Genomic DNA, 21,493 nt, shown 5'->3' on the forward strand with positions numbered 1-21,493 from the left:
CCTCTCTGGGCCTCAGCAGGCTCCCTCTTTCCTGTGGGGGGCACTTGAAGGACGGAGCACACTCCTTTGTCTTCACAGAGGCCCCGGGAGAGGCCAGCGGAGGCTGGGAAGTGAAGGGCATCAAGGCGTGAAATGAGCCCATGTAAATCCCATGTAAATGAGCCGGGGGGCGGGTGCTGCCAGCACCAAGTCCCCCCCCCCCCCGCCCCGCCCCCCCGGGCCCCAAGCCGGGCCAGCAGCATGTGGTGGATGAGACCTGGGAGACCCACCTGATACCGAGGTGGAAACGGGAGTCTGACCTGTCTCATGCAGACCCCACACTGTACAGGGGTGGAGAGTGGAAGTGGGGGCAAGTCTGAGAGACTGAGGCCCGCTTTCAGGGAAGCCGATGGGAATGACACTCCTTCCTGCCTCCTCTGGCCGCTCAGACATCCCACCCTGTGGATCCACAACCTTCTGATCTTCCCTGATGAGCCCCTCAAACAGCCTCTGCCTGCACCGAGGCCTGATGTCAGGCCTGGGATGTGCAGCTCCCCCACAGGGCTCCCCTTAGCCCTCACCTGCTGTGTGGGGAAGGCTGAGTGTGTCCTCTAGGGCATGGGGCTGTCCCAGGAAAGACTTCAGATGACCTTGACCTGGGCCAGAGAGACAGAAAGCACCAGGCATACAGCGCTTGCCTTGCCTGTGTGAGGCCCGGGGTCTGATCCCAGCACCACCCGAAATAAATAAAGACAGGTTGCTTATTTTTACTTTTTTAGCCACACCCAGAGGTGCTCGGGGCTTATTCCTGGCTCTGCACTCAAGGGTCACTCCTGATGGTGCTCAGGAGACTCTGTGGGGGGTCGGGGATTGAGCCCAGGTTGGCTGCGTGCAAGGCGACATCTCTTGGGGACCAAAAACAAGTCTTTGAAAACCCAGGGGAGAAGAGGGAGGGAGAGGGGTGGCGCCTGGGTGTGGGTGTGTCTTGGATCCGGCTGGACACAGAGAGGAAAGGCCCAGCCTGGCTGTCTGCAGACTTGCAGCCTGGTCAGGAGGGGCATATGCAGGGCTGGAAGTGACCTAAGTGTGGTCAGATTGCAGGGTCCTTCCATGGGAGAGCCAGGAGGAGGCAAAGAAAGTCTTTGAGGTTGCGCACAGGCCTGCAGAGGAGAAGTCACAGGCGTGCATGTGGACAATGCCTGCAGGTGAGGGAGGCCAGGCTGTGAAAGTGTGTGAGTGGTAGGAAGGCCCAGGACCGCAGGTGCACAGCTAGTACCCAGACAGAGCCCGCGATCTTGGTGAATGAATGAAGGTGAAAGGGAGCCTCTCTGGGGAGCTTCCTCTGTGCTGAGTAGGGTCTTAGGACCTTGACCATAGGGCTAAAAAAAAGACAGGGCCTAAGACCCTACTCAGGTCATCATCCTGCTGGTTCTAGGGAGCTGTTGCTGATTTGAACAGGATGTGTGTCTATGTGTGTGGGGATGATGATGATTCTGACATTTGGAGACCTGAGATCCAGTGTTTCTTCTCTTCTTCTCCCTTCTCCCTGCCTGCCTCACTCTGATTTCACCCTCCTCCCATTCCCAGCTGCCTCCAGAGTACAATGTGTGTGTGTGTGTGTGTGTGTGTGTGTGTGTGTGTGTGTGTGTATTTGGACCACACCTGGCAGTGCTCAGGGCTTACTTCTGCCTCTGTGCTCAGAGATCACTTCTTGTTTGGAGTTAAGGGACTATGCGTGGTGCCAGGGACGGAACCCAGGTCAGCTGCGTGCAAGGCAAGAGACTTCCCCCATTGCCCTCTCTCTCTCTCTCTGTCGTCCGATTTTTCACTTCTCATTGTCTAGACAAGCCAGTGGTGAGCTGGGGCTGACCTGGAGGTTTGACAGAGTTAATACGGGCACAGGAAATGGTTTCTCTTGGTATTGGTTAACTCTGGGAGGAAGAGGCCATAGGGCTAAAAAAAAGGCAAAGACAAAACCACATTCTCAGGGTCCGTAGAGGTCACAAGCCACCAGAGGAAGGAGTCTAGGACCAAGCCCAGGAGGTCCTGCTGGCCAGTCGGTGCCTTTCTTGCAGACTAGGGTCATGCCAGAACTGCTGAGCCCTCACTGAAATAGGGTTCCAGAAGTCAGACCAGCAATTTTGTCAGGCCGGACCAAATGCTTGAATGTGTGCTGAGGGCCTTAGGCAGTGACAAGCATGTGACTGGGGTTAGACCTGCAGCTCAGGACATGCACAGGGCCAGCAGCTTCTCGGGCTCAGGGACTTGCCCTGCCAATCAATTGCACATCCCATGCTGCAGAATTCACTTAAGAGGTGTCCTCTATGGGGTCAGAGAGATAAGACAGCAGGGAGGGTGCTTACTTTGCACATGGCCAACCCGGGTTCTATCCCTGGCATCCCATACGGTCCCCTGGGTACCACCAGGAATGATCCCCGAGTGCAGAGCAGGAGTAATCCCTGAGCATTGCTGGATGCTCAAAACCAAAATCAAAAGCCGACGGACAAGAGAAGGTGTCCTCTACATCTGCACCTTCCAAGGACTACAGAGCACTGAGAGGTGGCTCATGCAAACTGTTGTCAGTTCTCAGCACGAAAGACGCTTCGCTTTGAAGATAAAGGAGCAAACATTTATCTTCTTAACAAATCGCTATGCTGATGATGTACAAATGGAAATGTCTCTGAGATACGAGGCTGTGAAGCGATTCTCACCTATTTCTTTTCATTTTGAATGCAACTGCTAGAAAGCTCAAAGGGATCTTTGGCTCACATTCTGTTCCTGCTGGACAGCTCTGCTTGGTGAGGGTGGAGAATTTTGTCTCTTCTGTTCACAGCTAAGTCTCCAGAGTCAAGAACACTACCTAAGGGGGCTGGAGAGATAGCCCGAGGATGAAGGTGTCCGTCTTGTGCGTGCCCATCCAGGTTCGACCCCCGGCATCCCATAGGGTACTCTGAGTCCCGCCAGGAGTAATCCCTGAGAGCAGAAAGCCTTTGCGGTGGCTCCAGCCAGTTGTGAAATCCCAGTGCTTTCCAGTTTAAGAGCTGGTATCCCCCTCTTGGGAAGATCCAGATCCTAGGAGCCAGCTGTAGGGGAGGCGGATGTGCCGTTCCCCCAGAAGTCCCCCCAAAACCCCACTTTCGGTTCTTCCTGATGAGGAAGCAGGGCAGCAGTGTACAAATGATATGGAAATCGCCTCTCCCTGGGGGCGGGCTGGCAGTGTGGGTACCCCAGATGCTTCCAGAGCACTTCCTGGCCCGGGGCCCTCACCTCCCCAGGGACTACAGAGGAAAACTCTGGAGACCTTGACTTCCAGGGGACCTGGAGTCACCTCAGCCTTCCCCCAGCGGGCCAGGGCCTGAGCCCGGAGCATCCTCGTCTGCATCCAGCAGGAGCCTAAAAATAGTCTGAAGTTGCAACCTCCCCCACAGCCGCCTGCCTGCGCCAAGCCACTCCGAGCCCCGCGCGCCAGCTCCTCCGCAGACCAGACTGTCTGCGCGCTGCCCCAGCCCGGGCCCGGGGGACCTGAGCTCAGCGCTCTCTGCTGTCCGCCTGCCGCTCTGTCCTTCCAGACAAAACCAGACGGGACCCACCTCCTGGCTGACCAAATCCCACTCTCTGCCCATTCTCCCAGAGCCCTTAGCGGGATGCAACGGGGCGAGGGGGGCTGGGGGACACTACAGCGAGCACAGTGGGAAGAAAGGGACAGGATAGCACTCGCTGATTGACAGGGGCAGAGGGTGGGGTCAAGCAGCGGCCCCTCCCCTAGGTGGTGATCCTCTAAGAGTCTCCATCCCTCCATCTCCCCCAGCACACTGGCACACAACAGGGCCTCCTGTTCACGGCTGTGCCTTCTGCCACGCCGCCCCAAGATCTGAGCTACAGGAAGCCCTGGGACCCCCAGGACTAGCTTCCAGGCTTCTTACTGCTCTTCAGGGCCCGGAGGGGGGGTGCGGGCAGGGGCAGGAAGAAGGGCTCTCCACTGTGACCCCAAATGGAGCTCCTCCAGGCTTCACGAAGCCCCTCCGAAGCCCACTGCCCAGAAGGGACCATGCCCTGGGCAGACTGCCCTTCCTCCGCACCTGTGTCTGGGTCTCGGCTCTTTCTGGGTGGGAGAATGAGCGTGCAGGTGACACAGTGGTCGCCCTGTTTCCTGCTCTGAGCTGAGTAGGGTTCCAGTAGCAGAACGAGGGGAGCAGAGGAAGCACGGTCTCTTGCTTTTGCAGAGCATGACTGCGCGGAAATGCTGAGTTCATGGGGAGCTCTTCCTCCACCGGTTCGGAAATCCTATTACCAAAATGCCCCGCGTCATGTCCCCACAGCCTGGCCGCACCCTGGAGACACGGTGCATGGCCTGTATGGGAAAGAGGGGCCAGAGAACCAGGGAGAATGGAGAGGAAGCTTCTAGACATCGGCCCACAGGGTCTGGCCTAGAACCCAGGATTCATCCCTGCCCCCCGCTTGCACTCAGCCCCAAGAAAGCTGGGTGTGACTAGATGCTCCTCGGCCCAGTGAAGGTGTTGGGGGGAAGGTTTTCTCAGCCCCCACTGTTGGAAGGCTTTTCTCAACTCTCACAGAAGGGAGCACTCCTCAGTGAGCACATGGGCTGTGCTGAGGTGCTCAATGCTTCAGAACATTGACTTCTCTTCCCTAGTTGCACAAAAGCCCACCTCCACCTTGGGTCACTTCTGCCAATGGCACAGCACCCTGGGGGAGCTCGGACCCGTTTCTCAGTTTGAGGAAATGACTGTCCTGACTGTCTGTGTGTGTGTGTGTATGTGCGTGTGCGTGCGTGTATGTGTGTATGCGTGTGTATGTGTATGTGTGTGTGCGATGTGTGCATATATGTGTGTGCGTGTGTGTACGTGTGTGTGTGTGTGTGTTTGAGAGTGAGGTGGGTTGGGACTGTTGCCGTTTTCGCCCTGACACATCCTTTCCTGAACTCCTTTTGCCACTGACTAGCCTCTTCTGGCACCCTCCCCCAAAAGGCAGAGGAGCAGAGTGCGACTGTTGTGAGGCACAGTCCCAGCCTGGGTAGCTGTGCCAGGTGAGCTGGGATTGTGGGGTCCTTTGTTTGGAGCCTTTTTGTGGTGTTCAGCCTCGGTCTTTCTCTGGTGCTCGCTCTGCCTCTCCCTGTTCCTCCTCCCAGTTCTCTCCCTTCCCGTTCTCTAGTGCTCGGCGTAAACCTGCCTCATAGACACAGGCAGCCCTGCCTCTAACAAGGACACGGGCAGACACATATGCCTGTGCATGTGGCCTCACATGGGACCCTCCTCTTAGGTCCCGCCACAGATTCAGAGATACCCTTTTCCTTGGGTGGGGGTGCATGCCTGGGAATGCTGGGAGCCAATTCCACAGTGCTCAGGGCCACACGGGCTTGGGCATGCTGGCACGTGCCCAGCCCAATGAGCCATCAACTCGGCGCTAAGGCTTCTTATTAGTTATCGTGCTTTTGTTTTTGCTTTTGGGCAGGTCATCCCTGGCTCTGCACTCAGGAATCACTCCCGGGGGTGCTCAGGGTACCATATGGGAGGCCGGGGATCGAAACGGGCTTGGCCACATGCAAAGCAAAGGGCCCTATCTATTGTACTATCCAGCGCTACTGTTTCTCATTACTGTGGAAGCCATCCCAGGGGAGAAACCAGAACCATTCCTCGTAGTGTTCAGGGACTGTGGGGCGTTGGCATGTGCTGGGCATGTGCTCCACCCAGTGCCCCATCCCTGGCCCTTAGAGAATGTGGTTTTGTGGGTTCATGGGTCCAGGATAAACTTACGTCTCATGGATATTGACTACCAGGAGGCTGAACCCCTGGTCTGGGATCCCTACTTGTGTCTGGATAATCTTCTGGGGTTGCTAGGCCAACAGGAGCTGTGGAGAGATGGTGGGGAAGGTGGGTGCTGGCTCCAGGGAATGAGAGAGGAAGGTGGTGGCCACAAAGCCCAGGTGGCACAGACCCTGTATAGGTTGTCCTGTCCCTGCCCTGTGGCTGTCCCTCCCTGTGCGTCCCTCCCTGGACTTCTGCTGAAAGGCCCAATGACCCACCTGGGAATTGGGGACAGAGGACAATCGGGCAGCAGGAAGTCCTAGGGTGAGGTGACTGTGGGGAGGAAGCCCTGCGTCCCTGGGTGGGACAGGCGTCTGTGACGAAGGCCTTTGTTCCTGGCCCTCCAGAACAATGGGCTTAAGAGGCCCTGGCAGGTGCTTGAGCTTCCTGGGCGGACCGAGACCTTCCTGGAATGTCCAGACACTGCGTGATCCCATGGAAGTGGAGGGGTGTGTGTGTGTGTGTTTGTGTGTGTGTGTGCGTGCGAGAGTGCGTGTATGCACAGGCAGGAAGTCCTAGGGTCACTCAGAACCTGCTCTGGTATCTGGGTTTAGACTGTTCACTGCCTTACACACACACACACACACACACACACCAGCATTTGGCCTTTGCTCAGAGGACCTCACTCATGGAGCCCCTAGCGAGTGTAGGTTCTTGAGGGGGCCCAGGGGCCAGGGCTGGGATCTCTCCCTGTTTAGGCCCCTCCAGGACTGGGGCCAACCCAGCCAGAGCCTGGAGAGCTTCCTGTGGGGTCACAAGGTATTGGCAGACGTCATCTGGCTGGCCTGTGGGGGGCTGAGGCGTGAGGGCGAAGTTGAAACAGTGCTGGTGGTGACAGATACATCCCAGGACTGACCTCGAAATTTTACATGAGTTTTCCCAGCTAATGATTTTATCAATCCCATAAAGATGATGCCGTCACTGTTTGCATTTTATAGTTTAAGGAAATCAGTCTCCGAGCAGATAAGCCATTAAATCAACGTTGCAGAGCAGAAATTTGCGTTGGCTCCTCTGGGGAAGGACTGGGGGTTGGAGCTGTAGGTCTGAGGGCTGGGACACCTGCTTTGCATGTGGGAACCCTGAGTTTGATTCCCAGCACTGCATGATCCCCTGAGGACTGAGCTGGGAGGAACCCCCTGAGCACTGCCAGGTGTGACCCCCAAGACCCCAATGACCCCAAAGAAAGTAAAGGGGGGTTTTGGGGGTCTGGTTCAGTGACCGAGGCATCTCATGCTTTGTATGAGTGAGCCCTTGAGTCTGTGTGTTTGGGCCTCAGTGCTGTGCTCAGTCCTTCCTTCTGGCCTCCCTCACTAGGATCACTCCTGCCTGCCTGCAGGAAACCCTCGGTGCTGCTGGGAACTGAACCTAGGTCAGCTGCCTGCAAGGCGAGTGCTTTACCCCCTGTACTATCTCTCTGGCCCCGAAGCCTTGAGTTGAATCCCTGTGCTGCCCATGTGCACCAAGGAGATCCGGGTGACTCTGTTGTCTGTGATCCCCGTGTGCAGCATGAATTTCTGGCCACAGCACACCTGGGAGTGAGAGCGCCATCAGTGAGGTGTGAGGCCTTGAGAGACGTGGGAGCACTGTGGCCAGGAGCACAGCCCTGTCACGCACAGAAGTGAGCACCCTCCCCCCCTGCACACACACACACAGCATCACAACCAGAATGCCCCTGGGCACTGAGCTGAAGGCATGTGAGCCCCTGAACACCCCTGCCTGGGATGTGTCCCCACCCCGGCATGACCCCAACTGCAGAGGGAAAGGAGGGAAAGGGACTCTGGGTTCGTGCCATCGGCTCCCGCTCATTTGTTTACTCATCCTGTAGCTGTTTCTCCAGCTCCTGCTTGGTGGCTGAGAGGGGATGCAGAGGCAGAGGGGAGCAGACAAGGGGGAGGGTTTGGGGGGAGGGGTGTCATCTGGTAAAAGGAGAAAGGTCAGGTCACGGCTTCTCCCACACCCTCATCCAGGACCTGGTGCTTGGGCTTTCGGGGGCTGGTGACCCCCTTCCCAGGTGGGGGGGGGCCTGCCCATCTCCCTCTGAGTCACTGAGGCGAGCTGAGGGCCACATCCAGGCGAGGGGGGTGGTGTTGGGGTTTCTTTTGCCAATTCCCACCAGCACCACTTCAGGAAGCAGCTGCGTCGGGGGCTGGGGGCGCCCACATCCTGCCCCATCACCATAAAGTGAGCATCCGGGGGCGAGGACCCCCGTGGAGCCCTGGCGCTGAGTCAGGCTGACTCAGTGGGAACAGGGATGAGCTGAAACGCTGCTCCCAGGCCTCTAGCCCAGGGTGCCGGCAGGGGCGGCCATGCAGGAGGGGCTGGGCCAGGCTGCAGCCAACCTGTGCAGGAAGGACCATGGACGCCCGTCCTGATGCCGGGATCCAGGGGAGGCGTCTTCCCACCAGAGCTGTGGGCTTGGCCCCAGACGGCCTGGAGGTAGGCCTTCCTCACGGCTGGTACCCGCTTCCCTGGGAGCTGTTTGCAGAGACACAGCCACGTAAATGAGTGAACCAGCCCCACAGGTCTCCCTCCCAGCCCAGCTCCAGGGAGGCGGTTTGTCTTTTTTTTTTTTTTATTTGCCTTTTTATTGAGATAAAATTCACCATTTGAAAGTGTAAAATCCAGGGGTGTGTGTGGGGGACGGGGAAAACAGAGACAGCACAGATGTTTGCATCCAACTCTGACTCCATCCAGGCACTATGTGGTCCCCAAGCCCTGCTGGGTGGTCCTGGTCATCCCCATCCCGTCACTGCCCCCAACAGTATCCCTTCCTTGTGTCTCTGCATTCAAGCATCCAGGCTGGTGAGCTGGTGGCCCTGACCACCGCTGGGAGCCACCCCTGATAAAGTATTGTGAAACCCAGTGGGTTTCTGGTATCTGTGTGACCATCACCACCAGCTGCTCTGGTCATGTCCAAAGAGACTCCGTGCCTGTTAATCGTGGTCTTATCCCCCCATGACTCCAATTTCCATCTCCGGGACTTGATACCGCAAGGGCGTATTAACACAGGCTCTTCAAACATTTTTTTTGGCACACCAGTGATCAGGGGACAGGGCTCGGGGATCGTACAGGATTCCAGGAACGAAGCCTGGGTGGGCCGTGTGCAAGGCAAACGCCTCCCTGCTGTGCCATCTCAGCACCCAGCACCCACTTTCTCTCCAACACTCTGTGTCCGTGTTGTCTCTGAGAGTCACAAGCCCGGCTGGCCGTGGCCCCTCGCTGTGTGGGTCATTGGCTCAGCTCTCGGGGGTGTTAGCTCTCAACGCCCACACATGTGGCGTCGGAGTGTCCGTCAGAGCAGATGATTTCAGTGATACCTGGGAGCGGATGGCGGAAGCTGTGGTCACTGTGTTTGGGGAAACTGTCAGGCCTCTGCTCCCCACATGGGGCCCCCCAACATCCCCAGAGCGCCCCACACAGCCACCCTTCCCCGGCCCCTCACCCCGCATCTATCCCCCTGCCATACCCCCCGCCCCCTGTTAGAGCTGGCACCTAGCAAATTCCAGGCCTGCCCGTGGGCCAGAGGCCGTGGGACAGTGTCCAGGGGACAGAGCCAAGAATCTGGGGGCTGGAGAGGTGAAGGAGGAGTGGAGGTGGCCGGGCGTCTCCGAGAGGGACAGCGAGTGGCATTCAGCGTGGCCCTGGGAGTGGGTCTGCTCAGGGTCCTGCCCATGTCCCCTTAGGCACTGCCAAGGATTGGCCCGAGTTTCCCCGTCACCCCCTCCTGAGCTGCCCATCCCACCCCAATGCCCGGAAACTGCCCCCAGAGTGGGCGGCAAGACCAGAGTCCCCCCTCCAGAGCCCAGCCTGGGGGTGTCGGGCTCTGAGAGGGGGAGACTGGGGCGAGGGTGGGTCAGTGAAAGGGACACCCAGGTAGGAGTGGGTCAAGCTTCAAAGAGCTTCCCAGGCTCAGGAGGCCCCCCAGGCAGTGCGTGGGGGTGTGTGGGGGGGAGCAGTCACGGCCCCTGGGGCCTGCTCAGACCGGTTTCTCCTCTGCTTGGTTTCACTTCTGCCTCCTTGGTCCCCTGAGACCCCAGAGTTGGGGTAACTTAGTCCCTCTGAATCCCTAGAGGCAGGGGCTGGTACCCCCCTGTCTGGGAGTCTTCCCCTCAGTCTTCCTGTCCTTACCAGGTCCCTGAGTTAAGGGGGTGGAGGGGGGAGGGGCAGGCAGGTCCAGCAGATGATGCTGTGGGTCACGTGGTGCCTGTCGCCACCCTCAGAGCTGGGCGCCTGCAGTGGGCAGCAGCTGGCACCCCACCACCCCACGCCAGGCTTGGGTGGGGAATGTTTGCTCGGTGAGCTCAGTTTTTATGAGGTGAATTGAGGTGCGCCCACCCCCTCACTCACACACTCTCAGTGAGTCACGCCCCCCCCCCCCGCCCGCCCTGGAGGTTCCCGGGCATCCCGGGGGCTGTGGACAAGGGCAGAACGCAGCCCCCTAGTTGGCTCTCACCCCCCTGGACAGCAGGTGAGTCCTCCATGTCCTTGCCAGCCTGCTTGGGGGCCCTGGCAGAGGCCATACTGATGCCTCGGTGGGGTCCCCTGAGCCCACTGAGCTCTGAGGCGGGGCTGGACCACCTGAGCTCCAGACTGCAGCTTGACCGAAGGGCCAAGGTCTCAAGTCCAGGCCTTGCATCATCCTGGGCTCCTTGGAAACCTGTGGCCTTGTGAGCGAGGGTCTTAGGGAGCAGGGGGTCTCCGCAGGCTGGCGTGACTCCTTGGGGATGCCCCCTTCCCAGGCGCAGCCTAGAGAGACCTGTGGTGCAGAGGTGAGGGGGGAGTCCAGATGGTGAGCCCCACAGTGCCCAGTTTGGGCCGCCCCAAGGCCTCACTTCCCTATCCAGGAGCCCTGTGGGGCTCAGGGCCACTTCCTGGCTTGCAAGCAAAGGCCTCTGAGGACCCGGCTTTTCCGCGGGGCTGCCCAGAGGCTGGAGGTGACGGGAGGGGGCCGGATTTTAGCCCCAGTCACCCGGCATGGCTGACACTCTGGGGCTGGTTTCACTACCCGAGCTCAAGCCGTAGGCAGCTGCCCCGCCGGACAGCCAGAGGAACCCAGCCACGTGGGTCTGCAGGGGACCCCACAGCTGGAACCGGGGTTGGGTGGGGTGATGGACCCAGTGAGGTCGTCTCAGGGGGCGCCTGGTCCCCCCACCCGCCAAGTGGTTCTTGAATTCTGTCTTTGTAGGAGCTGGCAGGGGGGAGCCGGGAATCGGGGAACCGGGGACCAGAGGACAGGGGAAGGAACAGAATGAGCTACGAGAGGAACTGCAAGTGTGTCTGTGGTCAGCAGTGGGTGGACGTGTGCCAGGCAGGGCGGGCCGGGCCGGGAGGCTCCGGAAGGACCCCCAAGCTTCATTTGAGGAGACTCTGAGGACAGTGGTGGGCGGGGAGGGGCGCCCTGTGCCCCCATATCTGTTCTGGGGGGCTTCTGTGGGAGGGGCAGGGCCTCTCCCGCCCCATGTGCTGGCTCACCCGCTCTGGGAGGGCCGCGGAGGCTGACTCGCCCCGGCCAGGGCTGCCTTCCTGGGTGGCCCTTGATCTGTGTCTCTGGGTTCCGCCACCGCCTCCCACGCGCTCTGACCGCCAGAGCCTGGCCAGGACCCGCTCACCAGTCCCCACCCCTGTCCATCCCGAGGAGTGTTGGGTGGGGTGCTGATGTCTGGGGACGGGCGGCCTGAGGTAATGGGCAGGAGGGGGGCCGGGTAGGTGCCCACACCCCTTCCTCGGTAGCACAGCCAAGTGCTGTAAGAGCCCGGGTGGACCCCAGGGCTCTGCCCAGCTGGGGTCCCCCAGGCCTCACGGCATCCGGGCTCAGAGAGGCTCAGCGCGGGGCTGCCACTGAGGCCCGACTCTGAGAGTCTGAGGGGGGAGGGAGCGGCCGCAGCCCCCTAGCCCAGGGGTCCTGGTCTGGGCCTGCAGGGAGGAGACAGCACCGCCACCTCGGACCTGGAAATGGCAGTCTGGGGTCTGGCCTGTAGAGGGACTGTTATCCCCGGGCACAGCGGCTAGACTCAGAAGGGCTGGAGACAGACCCAGTCTCCCAAGTGGAGCCGGGATGTCGGGCCCTACCCACGGTGTGGCTCAGTTCCCCAAACACGCCAGGTGTGCTTCCCCCGCTGCAAACACAAAACTGCGGGGCTGGCAGAGGCGAGGAGGTCCCCGCAGAGTCCCAGCAGCTGCAGGAAAGAAACGGGGAGCTTCCTGAGTCTGAATGAACCAAAAAGCCCAGGGACTTTTTTTTTTCCTTTTAACTAATTTTTTTTCATTTTCAAATATTCTTTATTAAATCATACATTCCAATACAATAGCTCCAGGGACTTTTGTTGAGTCGAAACATCTAGTCCGAGTCAGTGGAGAGTGGAGCGGAGCCAACATGGGCGCTGGGGACCGGGGGCTGCGGGGGCTGGAACAAAGGGGCTGTGCTGGCCCCGGAGAGGGAACGACGCTCCAGGAGCCCTGGGATCGCTTTCAGCAGGGCCTGGGCCGTTTTGTCTGCTAAGCAAACCCCGCAAAGCAATACCCCCACTCATGACACGCTTAATGCCTGTTGCAGCCTCTCGCGGAAGGGAGGCGCCGCCTCTTGCTTGTTTGCGGAAAGGAGCCCAGAGAGATCCAGGAAGCAGCCCAGAGTCACACAGCTGGTTTTGATGGGGCCAGAGAAAGAGCCCAGCTGGCTTGGCTCCTGTGTTTTTGGGGTGGGGGGTGGATCACAGCCTGTTAGAGTGGTGGCTGCACAGGGACAGTGACAGGGCCAGACTGACAACGAGAACTAGGTCGACAAGAAGCAGCGAGGAGGACAGAGTCCAACAGGGTGTTAAGGCATTTTCCTTGCATGTGGCTGACCTGGGTTCGATCCCTGGTACCATACACGGTTTCCTGAGCCCCGCCAGGAGTTAAGCCTGAGCACCTCTGGGTGTGCCCCCCCCCCCCCCCCCCGCCCTATGCAAACCAAACCAAGCCGTAAAAGGGAAACAGTGAGTGTGAGTGTGGGGGAGAAGGCGATGTCTCCGGGACGGGCCCCGAGGTGCAGGTTTCTAGGGACCCATCCCAGGTCTCATGCATGCGAGGCTTATGCTTCACCCCTGAGTCACAGCCCCATGCCTCTCTGGGGCGGATTTAAAGGCTGTTAGGAGGGAGAGACAAGAGCTGCCGGCGAAAGCCTGTGTCTCTGGACAGCTGAGGGAGGGCGCCACCCACCTGGCTCCCCAGCCTTCCTTCTGGCAGGGCGAGGGAAGCAGGTACCAGAAGCATGTGTAGGTGACAGTATCTATGGCCAACCACCAAAGGAAGATCAGGGCAGCGAATTGCTCAAAGTCCTGCCTAGGAGGCCCACACAGGGGGCAGGCAAGTCTCCCCAAGGTGGGAGTTTTCCTGGGGGACCAAACTCGGCCGTGCTCAGGGCTTGCTCCTGACTCTGTTCAGGGATCACTCCTGGACAGTGCTCAGGGGACCACGTGGAGTGCTGGGGATGGTAGCCTGGTCAGCCTCGTGCCAGGCAGGCACCCTGTCCACGATACCGTCTGTCTCTCCAGAGGTGACTTTTGGAGGAAGGGGCGCAGTGAGCCTTGTGTGTCCCAGGGGAAGACATTCTCTGTCAAAGCAGAATTCCCCACAGGAGGGGAGGGAAAGTCTGGGTGAGATGTGGTGAGACACCGGGCGGCTGCAGCACCCATGGCCTTTGAGACCTGCAGATTTGGCTGTTCCAGAGCAGGGAGGGAAAGGCGGATGATGGGTGAGAGACAGGGCAGGTCTGAGGGAGGGGATAAGCCATGAGGGACTCAGGGAGGACAGCCCGGAGGTGGCATCCCGCAGGCACTGGGATAACCAAGCACCCAGCACTGTCTTCTGGAAGTGTGTCCCGGAGGTGCAGGTGCAGCTGTCCCCTGGTCTTACCTGCCTCCCCTCCAGAACCCCCTTCCCGCCCCCAGATAGGCCTCCAGGAGGGGCGATTCTCCTGGACTTTGAGGAAGGCCACCGAGGTGAAGTCCAGCTGGAGACAGCACCCCGCTTCCCAGCCCAGGGCTGCACGGCTGCAGGCCCAGGCGTCTCCCTTGGCTGGCAGCCCTGGCCGTTATGCCCCTGACCCTGCTCACCCCTGGCCGACCTGCAGGGCCAACAAGGTGCTCGCCTGCCCCAGGGCCCGTCTGTGGGCCGGGGTGGGGTGTCGCTGAGAGGCAGCTCCTGGCTGGGGAGTGCATCCTGTCAGCCTCTGGACACACCTGATGTTCCCGGCTGCTCCCAGAAGCAGCCGCTGGCCCAGCCCTTGGGGAGAGTGCTTCTCAGGAGTCCACTCACTTCCTCTTTTCTGAAATCAGGAACTACCTGTGTGACCTTCAGGGAAAGGGAACTGAGCTCAGCGGTGAAGCTCCCTTTCCTTCTCCCCTCCGCCCCCCAACACACACACACACACACACACACACACACACACACACACACACGGGTGAATGGGTACTAGGACTGGGCGCACCACTTGCTGTATGTTTCTCTTCCTTCCTTTTCCCTGCCCTCCTCTCCCTTCCCACCCCAGATAGGTCCTGTGCAAAGCAAACCCCTTATTGCTCCTTTTCAGTACTATCTTTCCAGTCCTTCAGTTTTCCTTTTCCATTTTTGTTCTTTCTTTCATTCCTTTTTTTTTCTTTTTATTGAATCACAGTGAGACACACAGTTACGGAGCTGGTCATGGGCTCGGGTTCCAACACCGATTCCTCCATCAGTGCACATTTCCCACCGCCAATGTCTCCAGTATCCCTCCCGCCCACCCCCTCACCCCCCACCTCCAGTCTGCCTATGGCACTTGGCACTTTCCTTCTCTGTCTGTCTGTCTGTCTGTCTGTCTGTCTGTCTGTCTGTCTGTCTGTCTCCTTTCGGGTATAATGATGTGCCTTCTTTGTGGTCCTGGAAGCCCTTTTGCCTGCATCCGAGTTCAGTGTTGCCCTCGGGCCACTCCGTGGACCTGGTTCCAGAGAGGGGTCAGTGTCCCACGGGCTTGTCCCCCCAAACCCCCTTGCATAGAGGCCCACACAGGGCAGGGAGACTCTGGTCACCGTGTAGTCCTAAGCGCACCACCTGTGGTGCTGGGTCCTCCCTCTCCCCTAGACACCCATGCTGCCCTCTTTCAGGTGGGGGTTCTGTCTGCTGCCCCTGCCCCATTCCCTGAGACCCAGGTCTGGCTCTGTGGACGGCTCTATACCGGTGCCCTGTCTTGTCCCCGGGCCAGGGGACGCCGTCCCTGGACAGCTGGTGCCAGAAAGTGGGCCACGGCATCTGCCTCGGCTGGTTCGTCCCCGCGTCCCCGCTCCCTCCACTGTACAGTGCAGCTGACCTGGCCCCTGCCCTTCCCACGCCCTGCGGGGCAGGGCGGGGCCGGGTCTCACTGCCCTCCCGGCTCTCAGGCTTTGGAGGACACTGTGGACCCCTGCGGGCCAGCAGGGCCTTCCCGAGGTGCCCTCCGTCCCCTCCTGCCCTGGAGGGTAGTGATGGACTGACCCCCAGGGCCCCTTCCTGCCTGCAGCAGAGGCTTGGGGCCTCTTGGGAAGGCTGGCGTGGGTGCGAGGGCCTGGCCCAGCTTTGCTCCCGCAGGCCCCAGGGGCCGCTGGCTCAGCCCAGCCCCAGGCAGCCGCTCCGCCATCCACTCAGCCCCAGCAGTGCCTGGTACAGCCACGTCAGCATCCGTGAGTCCGGCCGCTGTCCAGCAGCTGACCGGCTCCCCAGCAAAGGGTCCCCCCTGCTGCCAAGGGACCTAGCGGTCAGCGAGGATGGACAGGGTCCAATCCTGGGCTGTGCCTGCACAGGGGGCCCATCGTGCCAAAGCCGGGGGACCGCAGCTCCTGCTCCAGCTTAGGTGGGCCCCCAGCTCAGCAGGGGCTTCAGTCTGAGCAGGGGGGCCAGAGTTCTTGCACCTTTCCTGTGCAACTTTGTACACATGGGGGGCCCGTCCTCCTTTCTTGCAGGAGGAGCCCCTGGTTTGGGGGAAGGGACGGTCTCAGTGGACCCCGGGGCAAAGACCAGGCACCCCAGACTGTATCCCCCCTCCTTCTTTCCAGGTGATCGTAGGGTCTCAGAACAGGCAGAGCCTCTACCAGATGGCCCCTACCCTGCCCTGCAGCTGCCCTGACCAGAGATGTCCTTCCGTCCTCCCTACGGGCTCAGGAAGCGATCGAGGTTCTGGCCTCATGTCTGTATCCGTCGGGGCCTGGCTTGCACCAGTATATGTCCCAGCAGTGCCCGCGGGCAGGCGGTGAACCCAGATCTGACCCCAGCCCTACTCAGCGAGAAGCTGTGCCCCACATCTGGGTCCCCAAGTGGGGGCAGCATGGGGAAGAGCAGTGAGTTGGGTTACATCCAGCCTGGAGGATGCCTGCTGTACCGGGGGGTGGGGGCATTCCAGGGGCAGCAGGGGCTGAGGCTGCTGGAGGCCCTGGGACTATGAGAAGGGCAGTTTGGGATGGACACAGGCTAAGGGGGCACTGCCAGGGGCCAGGAGGGGAAGGTGGATCTGAGGAGGGGATGGGTAGTGGGGGCCATGGGGAGCCCTCATTATTTTGCCTTCCTTCCTTCCTTCCTTCCTTCCTTCCTTCCTTCCTTCCTTCCTTCCTTCCTTCCTCCCTTTCTCTCCCTCTTTTCTTTCTTTCTTCCTTCCTTCCTCTTTCTTTCTTTCTTTCTTTCTTTCTTTCTTTCTTTCTTTCCTCCTTCCTCCCTTTCTCTCTTTCACCCACCCTCCCTCCCTCCCTCCCTCCCTCCCTCCCTTCATCCCTCTCTCCCTCCCTCCCTCCCTTTCTTTTTCTTTCTTTCTTTCTTCTTTCTTTCTTTCTTTCTTTCTTTCTTTCTTTCTTTCCTCCTTCCTCCCTTTCTCTCTCTCTTTCTCCCTCCCTCCCTCCCTCCCTCCCTCCCTCCCTCCCTTCCTTCCTTTTTCTTTCTTTCTTTCTTTCTTTCTTTCTTTCTTTCTTTCTTTTCTCCCTCTTTCTTTCCTCCTTCCTTCCTTCCTTCCTTCCTCCCTCCCTTTCTCTCCCTCTCTTTTCTTTCTTTCTTTCTTTCTTTCTTTTTCTTTCTTCCTTTCTTCCTTTCTCTCACTCTCCTTTCTCTCACTCTTCTTTCTTTCTTTCTTTCTTTCTTTCTTTCTTTCTTTCTTTCTTCCTTCCTTCCTTCCTTCCCCTTCCTTCCTTCCTTCCTTCCTTCCCCTTCCTTCCTTCCTTCCTTTCTTCTTTCCTTCCTTCCTTTCTTCTTTCCTTCCTTCCTTCCTTCCTTCCTTCCTTCCTTCCTTCCTTCCTTCCTTCCTTCCTTCCCCTTCCTTCCTTCCTTCCTTCCTTCCTTCCTTCCTTCCTTCCTTCCTTCCTTCCTTTCCTATTTGCTTTTGGACCACACCCAATGATGCTCAGGGTTTACTCCTGGCTCTGCTCAGGGGTTACTTCTGACGGTAATCGAGGGAACTTACGAGGTGCCGGGGACTGAACCCAGGTCCACCGTGTGGCAGGTCAGTGCCCTCCCTGCTGTCCCATTGCTCCAGCCCCGAGGAGGCCTCCCTGAGCCATCCTGGTGGAGGAAGGCCCACGCCCCATCTGGAGTGCTCCTGCACCTGCTGTTGTGGGGTGCGTCCCTCTGCTCGCTTCCTCTCCCCACACCTTCCTCGCCAGCTCCCACCTGTGCTGCGCCCAGCCCACTCGGCTGCCTGCCGCAGGAGCAACCGAGGTGAAGAGAGACTGCAGGAATAAAGGTGGTATTATTATTAGCAGGAGTCAGATTTGACTTGCTAATGAGATTCCTAAAAATAGTCCCGTTTATTATAGCTCGGGGAGAACCCTAAGCTGCAGCCGGCGCCCTGGATTCTTGGTGAGGCTCCACGGCACGCTTGCTGTGTGACCTTGGGCAGGGCCCTGGCCCTCTCTGGGCGTCTGGTGCCAGCTGTGGGCCTGGCAGTGTCTCAGGTTTTGAGTCAGAAGCAAGTGTCAGATGCCAGCTCAGGGTGCTACGCGCTGACGCCTGGGACTGGCTTCCTCTGAGTAATTCAGTACCTGTTGGCAGGGAAACTTCCGGAGTCTGTCTTTGAGCCTGGGATCTGGGCTGGGGGTTCCTGGGATCTCCTCAGAGTCCAGCCATGAGGACCTTGGTGGGCTGGGGGGCAGGGTGGGAGGAGATGGGTGATGGACTCACCCCGGGCACCCGTGGGGAGGGACTCAGAGCTCCTGGTTGGCGGGACTGTCTACGACCCACAAGCTGTGTCACAATAGGTCCATTCAGACCCTCGAATCCTACCGTGGAACCCAGCAAAAACATGGAGCAACTCTGACGAGGATTGCAGAGAAGGTGCACAGGATCCCAGTCATGAGGGAAATCTGACTGATTTGGGAAATCAAGGAAGGCTTCCGAAGGAGGTGATGTGGGTTAACCCTGGAGGGCTGAGTAGACGCTAAGTAGATCTGGGAGCAGAATAGCAGGTAGAGAGGACCGAGGTGCCAACGCAGGTGAGCCAGTCATAGAAAGGATGGCTGGGTGACACGGGCAGGGATGAGGACCAGGACACCTGCCCTGAGCATTCGGGTGGAGAACCTGGGAGGAGTACTCGCCCCTGGGCTGAGCCACTGGAGGTGTGGGGTCTGGAGGTGGGTTCACCCTCAGATGTGGGAAGGGCCTGGCTCTGACTGCAGGCTGAGACAGCGGGTGGGGTGCAGGAAGGTGGCTTGCTAGCCCCTGATTCACAGAAATCCCTTAGGGAGGCCTGCTGGTCAGCGTCCCACCTGCTGTACTTCCTGGCTGGCCTTTGCCCTGGCAGGAAGTATCCTTTGTGAGTCACACCGTCTCCTGACCCCAGGACCTTGGGACTTCCAGTCCCTGCCTGGATGGATGCAGAACTGGCCTCCTGGGGGCTTTCCTGGTGACGAGGCCTAGTCTTTTTTTTTTTTTTTTAAATGTAGCCACTGGGACTGGAGAGATAGCACAGCGGGTAGGGCGTTTGCCTTGCACGCGGCCAACCCAGGTTCGATTCCCAGCATCCCATATGGTCCCCTGAGCACTGCCAGGGGTAATTCCTGAGTGCAGAACCAGGAGTAACCCCTGTGCATCGCTGGGAGTGACCCAAAAAGCAAAAAAAAAAAAAAAAAAAAGTAGTCACTGTATTTATCCAGCCACTGATTAGGCTGATTGAATTGGGCATGTACTCCACCTTACTTTTTTTTCTCATTTTTTATGATTTTATTTATTGCATCACCATGAAAGCAGAAACAAAGCTTTCGGGTTTAAGTCTGGTCATACAATGAAACACCAGTACCTTCACCAGTGCCCATTCTCCACCACCAAAAACCCCAGTATACCCCCACCCCACACCCTCCCCCTACCTGCGGGGCAGATGATTTCCACATTACTCTCTCTCTACTTTGATCACCTTCAATATTTCGACACCAGACCCACCATTATTATTTGGGATTTTACCCCGACACTCAGATCTGCTGAGAAGGCAGCTGTAGACAATTTGTTTTCTACAATTTGTTTTCTATTCCTGGCTATGAACAACATGAATGATGTCGCGTGGCTGCAGTAGTGGCTGCATGATTTTGGAATTCTAAAATTTTAACAGTTAAATCTGGAGGGATTTCTGCCCAAACCTGCTGGGTTCCAAGATTTGTTCCTGAGTCTCTTGGATCATGGCCATTAAGCAGCTTGATCAGGAGCCAGAGAGGCTGTTCATGGGTGGCGACTCTGCGTCTTGTTGGGACGGGGAGGAAAGGGCCGGCTCCACTCTCATTCTGTGTGTCTCGTCACTGAGGGTCCAAACCTGATTGTCCAATGACCTCTGGAGGCTGGCGGCCACCAAGGGGGAGCAGGCGGAGGGACAACACCCTTCCCCCCCTGTGGTGGCCCGGCGCCAGTAACCTACTGCGGGGTCCAGACGCATTTTTGCCAAAAGCCTCTGGGTTCCAAGGTTTGTTCCCAAGTCTCTGGGATCATGGCCGTTAAGCAGCTTGATCAGGAGCCAGAGAAGCCGTTTGTGGGTGGCTCCCCCCCCAGCCCGTGAGGCCCTGCGTGTCTCCTCACTGGGCAACGAGGCCTAGTCTTTGGTACACGACTGATACTGGAAGAGCTCGGGAGTGAGAGGTGCTGACCCCACACAAAAGCCCCTCATTGGGGGGCCCGAGAGATAGTGCAGCAGGGAGGGTGCTTACCTTGTACATGGTCAATCCAGGTTTGAGCCTCAGCACCTGGACTGTCCCTGAATTCCCACTAGGAGCAATCCCTGAACGCAGAGCCAGGAGTGACCCCTGAGCATTGCTGGCTGAGGCCTCCTGACAACAATTACTTATGATTAGGCTAGAGAGAAAGCTCAGTGGTCAGAGCAAGTGTTTCGCACTCAGGAGATTCAGATTCCATACCTCACCGGGCACGGTCCTCTGAGCACGGAGTGGGGAGTAGCTCTTGGGCATAGCCAGATGTGAACTACCCCCACCCCCACCAAGAAAGGTCCTTGATTGCTGATTCTTAACACCTCAGTTCTATGTATGAGCCGACTGACGTCCCAGGTGGGTAGGTGACACCCATGGAGGAGGGGATGCAGCTGTGTGGGGACCCACCGAGGGGGTAACGCTGAGAGGGGCCCCTGGATGGAGATCTTCATGTCTTAGGGGCTCTTTCTTCTCTTTTTCTTTTTACATTTTTTTTTTATTTTATAAGTTAGTTCACAATACTTGATTACATTCGATATTCAAACACCAATCCCACCGACATAATCTGGGATGTTTCTTCCCACCACCAAATTTGGAATGTTTCCTTCCCAAGCCCCAATCCCTGTCGCAAAACACAACTGAAATAATATATTTTGTATTGTCTGTTATGAAGAACTGCTGAACATGCCTACAAAAAGGTGTTCATATAGGAAGCAGTGTGAAGATGGTTCTATTTTGGCAGGAGCCATTAAGACATTCTATCGGATATCACTAACATGTTGTTAAAGTTTGGGTGATGACCAAATAAAGGATGTTTGGAGGATCCTCCCAGGAGGGGAGATGCATGTCGAAAGTAGACTATGGACTGAACATGTTTGCCACTCAATGCCTCTTTTGCAGACCACAACACCCAAACGGAGAGAGAGAACACAGGGGATTGCCCTGCCACAGAGACAGGGGGGATGGGGGGATGGGGGTGGGAGGGATATTATCCATGGTGGTGAAAAACGGGCACTGGTGGAGGGATGGGTATCTGATCATTGTATAATTGAAACTCAAGCACAAAAAAAATTGTAAATCTACAACTGTAAAAAAAAAAAGTTTGGGTGATGTGAGCTTTGATATATATAAATCTGAAAATATGCATATATGCATATATATCTATATTTTTTAGGGGCTCTTTCTGTGTGGTCTTTCTGCCTGACCACACTACTCCCAAACCCTCAAACCTTGGCAGCTGTGTTACCCCCATCCAGATGCCTCTGTTCCCTGGGAGCTGAGCCTCAGGGCCCTGGAAGCGTGAGTATCTCTGGGCTGGGGTTCTAGGAGACCCACCCTCAGCAGGGGGAGTGTCTGGGGGCTGCGGTGAGGGCCGGGGACCCCTCTCTGTCCTGTGCCCTTCCTTGTCCCTGGCAAGCTCTCTGCCTTCTCATGAAGAGGGAGGGGGGCTAAGGCCACAGCAGGACATCCAGCCTGCCCTGCCCACAGTGGGCTGACCACCCCCCTATGCTGAGTAGGACTTGAACATGGGGTCACCTCCCT

The sequence above is a fragment of the Sorex fumeus genome, unplaced genomic scaffold, assembly GCF_029834395.1.
Source record: "Sorex fumeus unplaced genomic scaffold, SorFum_2.1 ptg000067l, whole genome shotgun sequence".
Taxonomy (NCBI): domain Eukaryota; kingdom Metazoa; phylum Chordata; class Mammalia; order Eulipotyphla; family Soricidae; genus Sorex; species Sorex fumeus.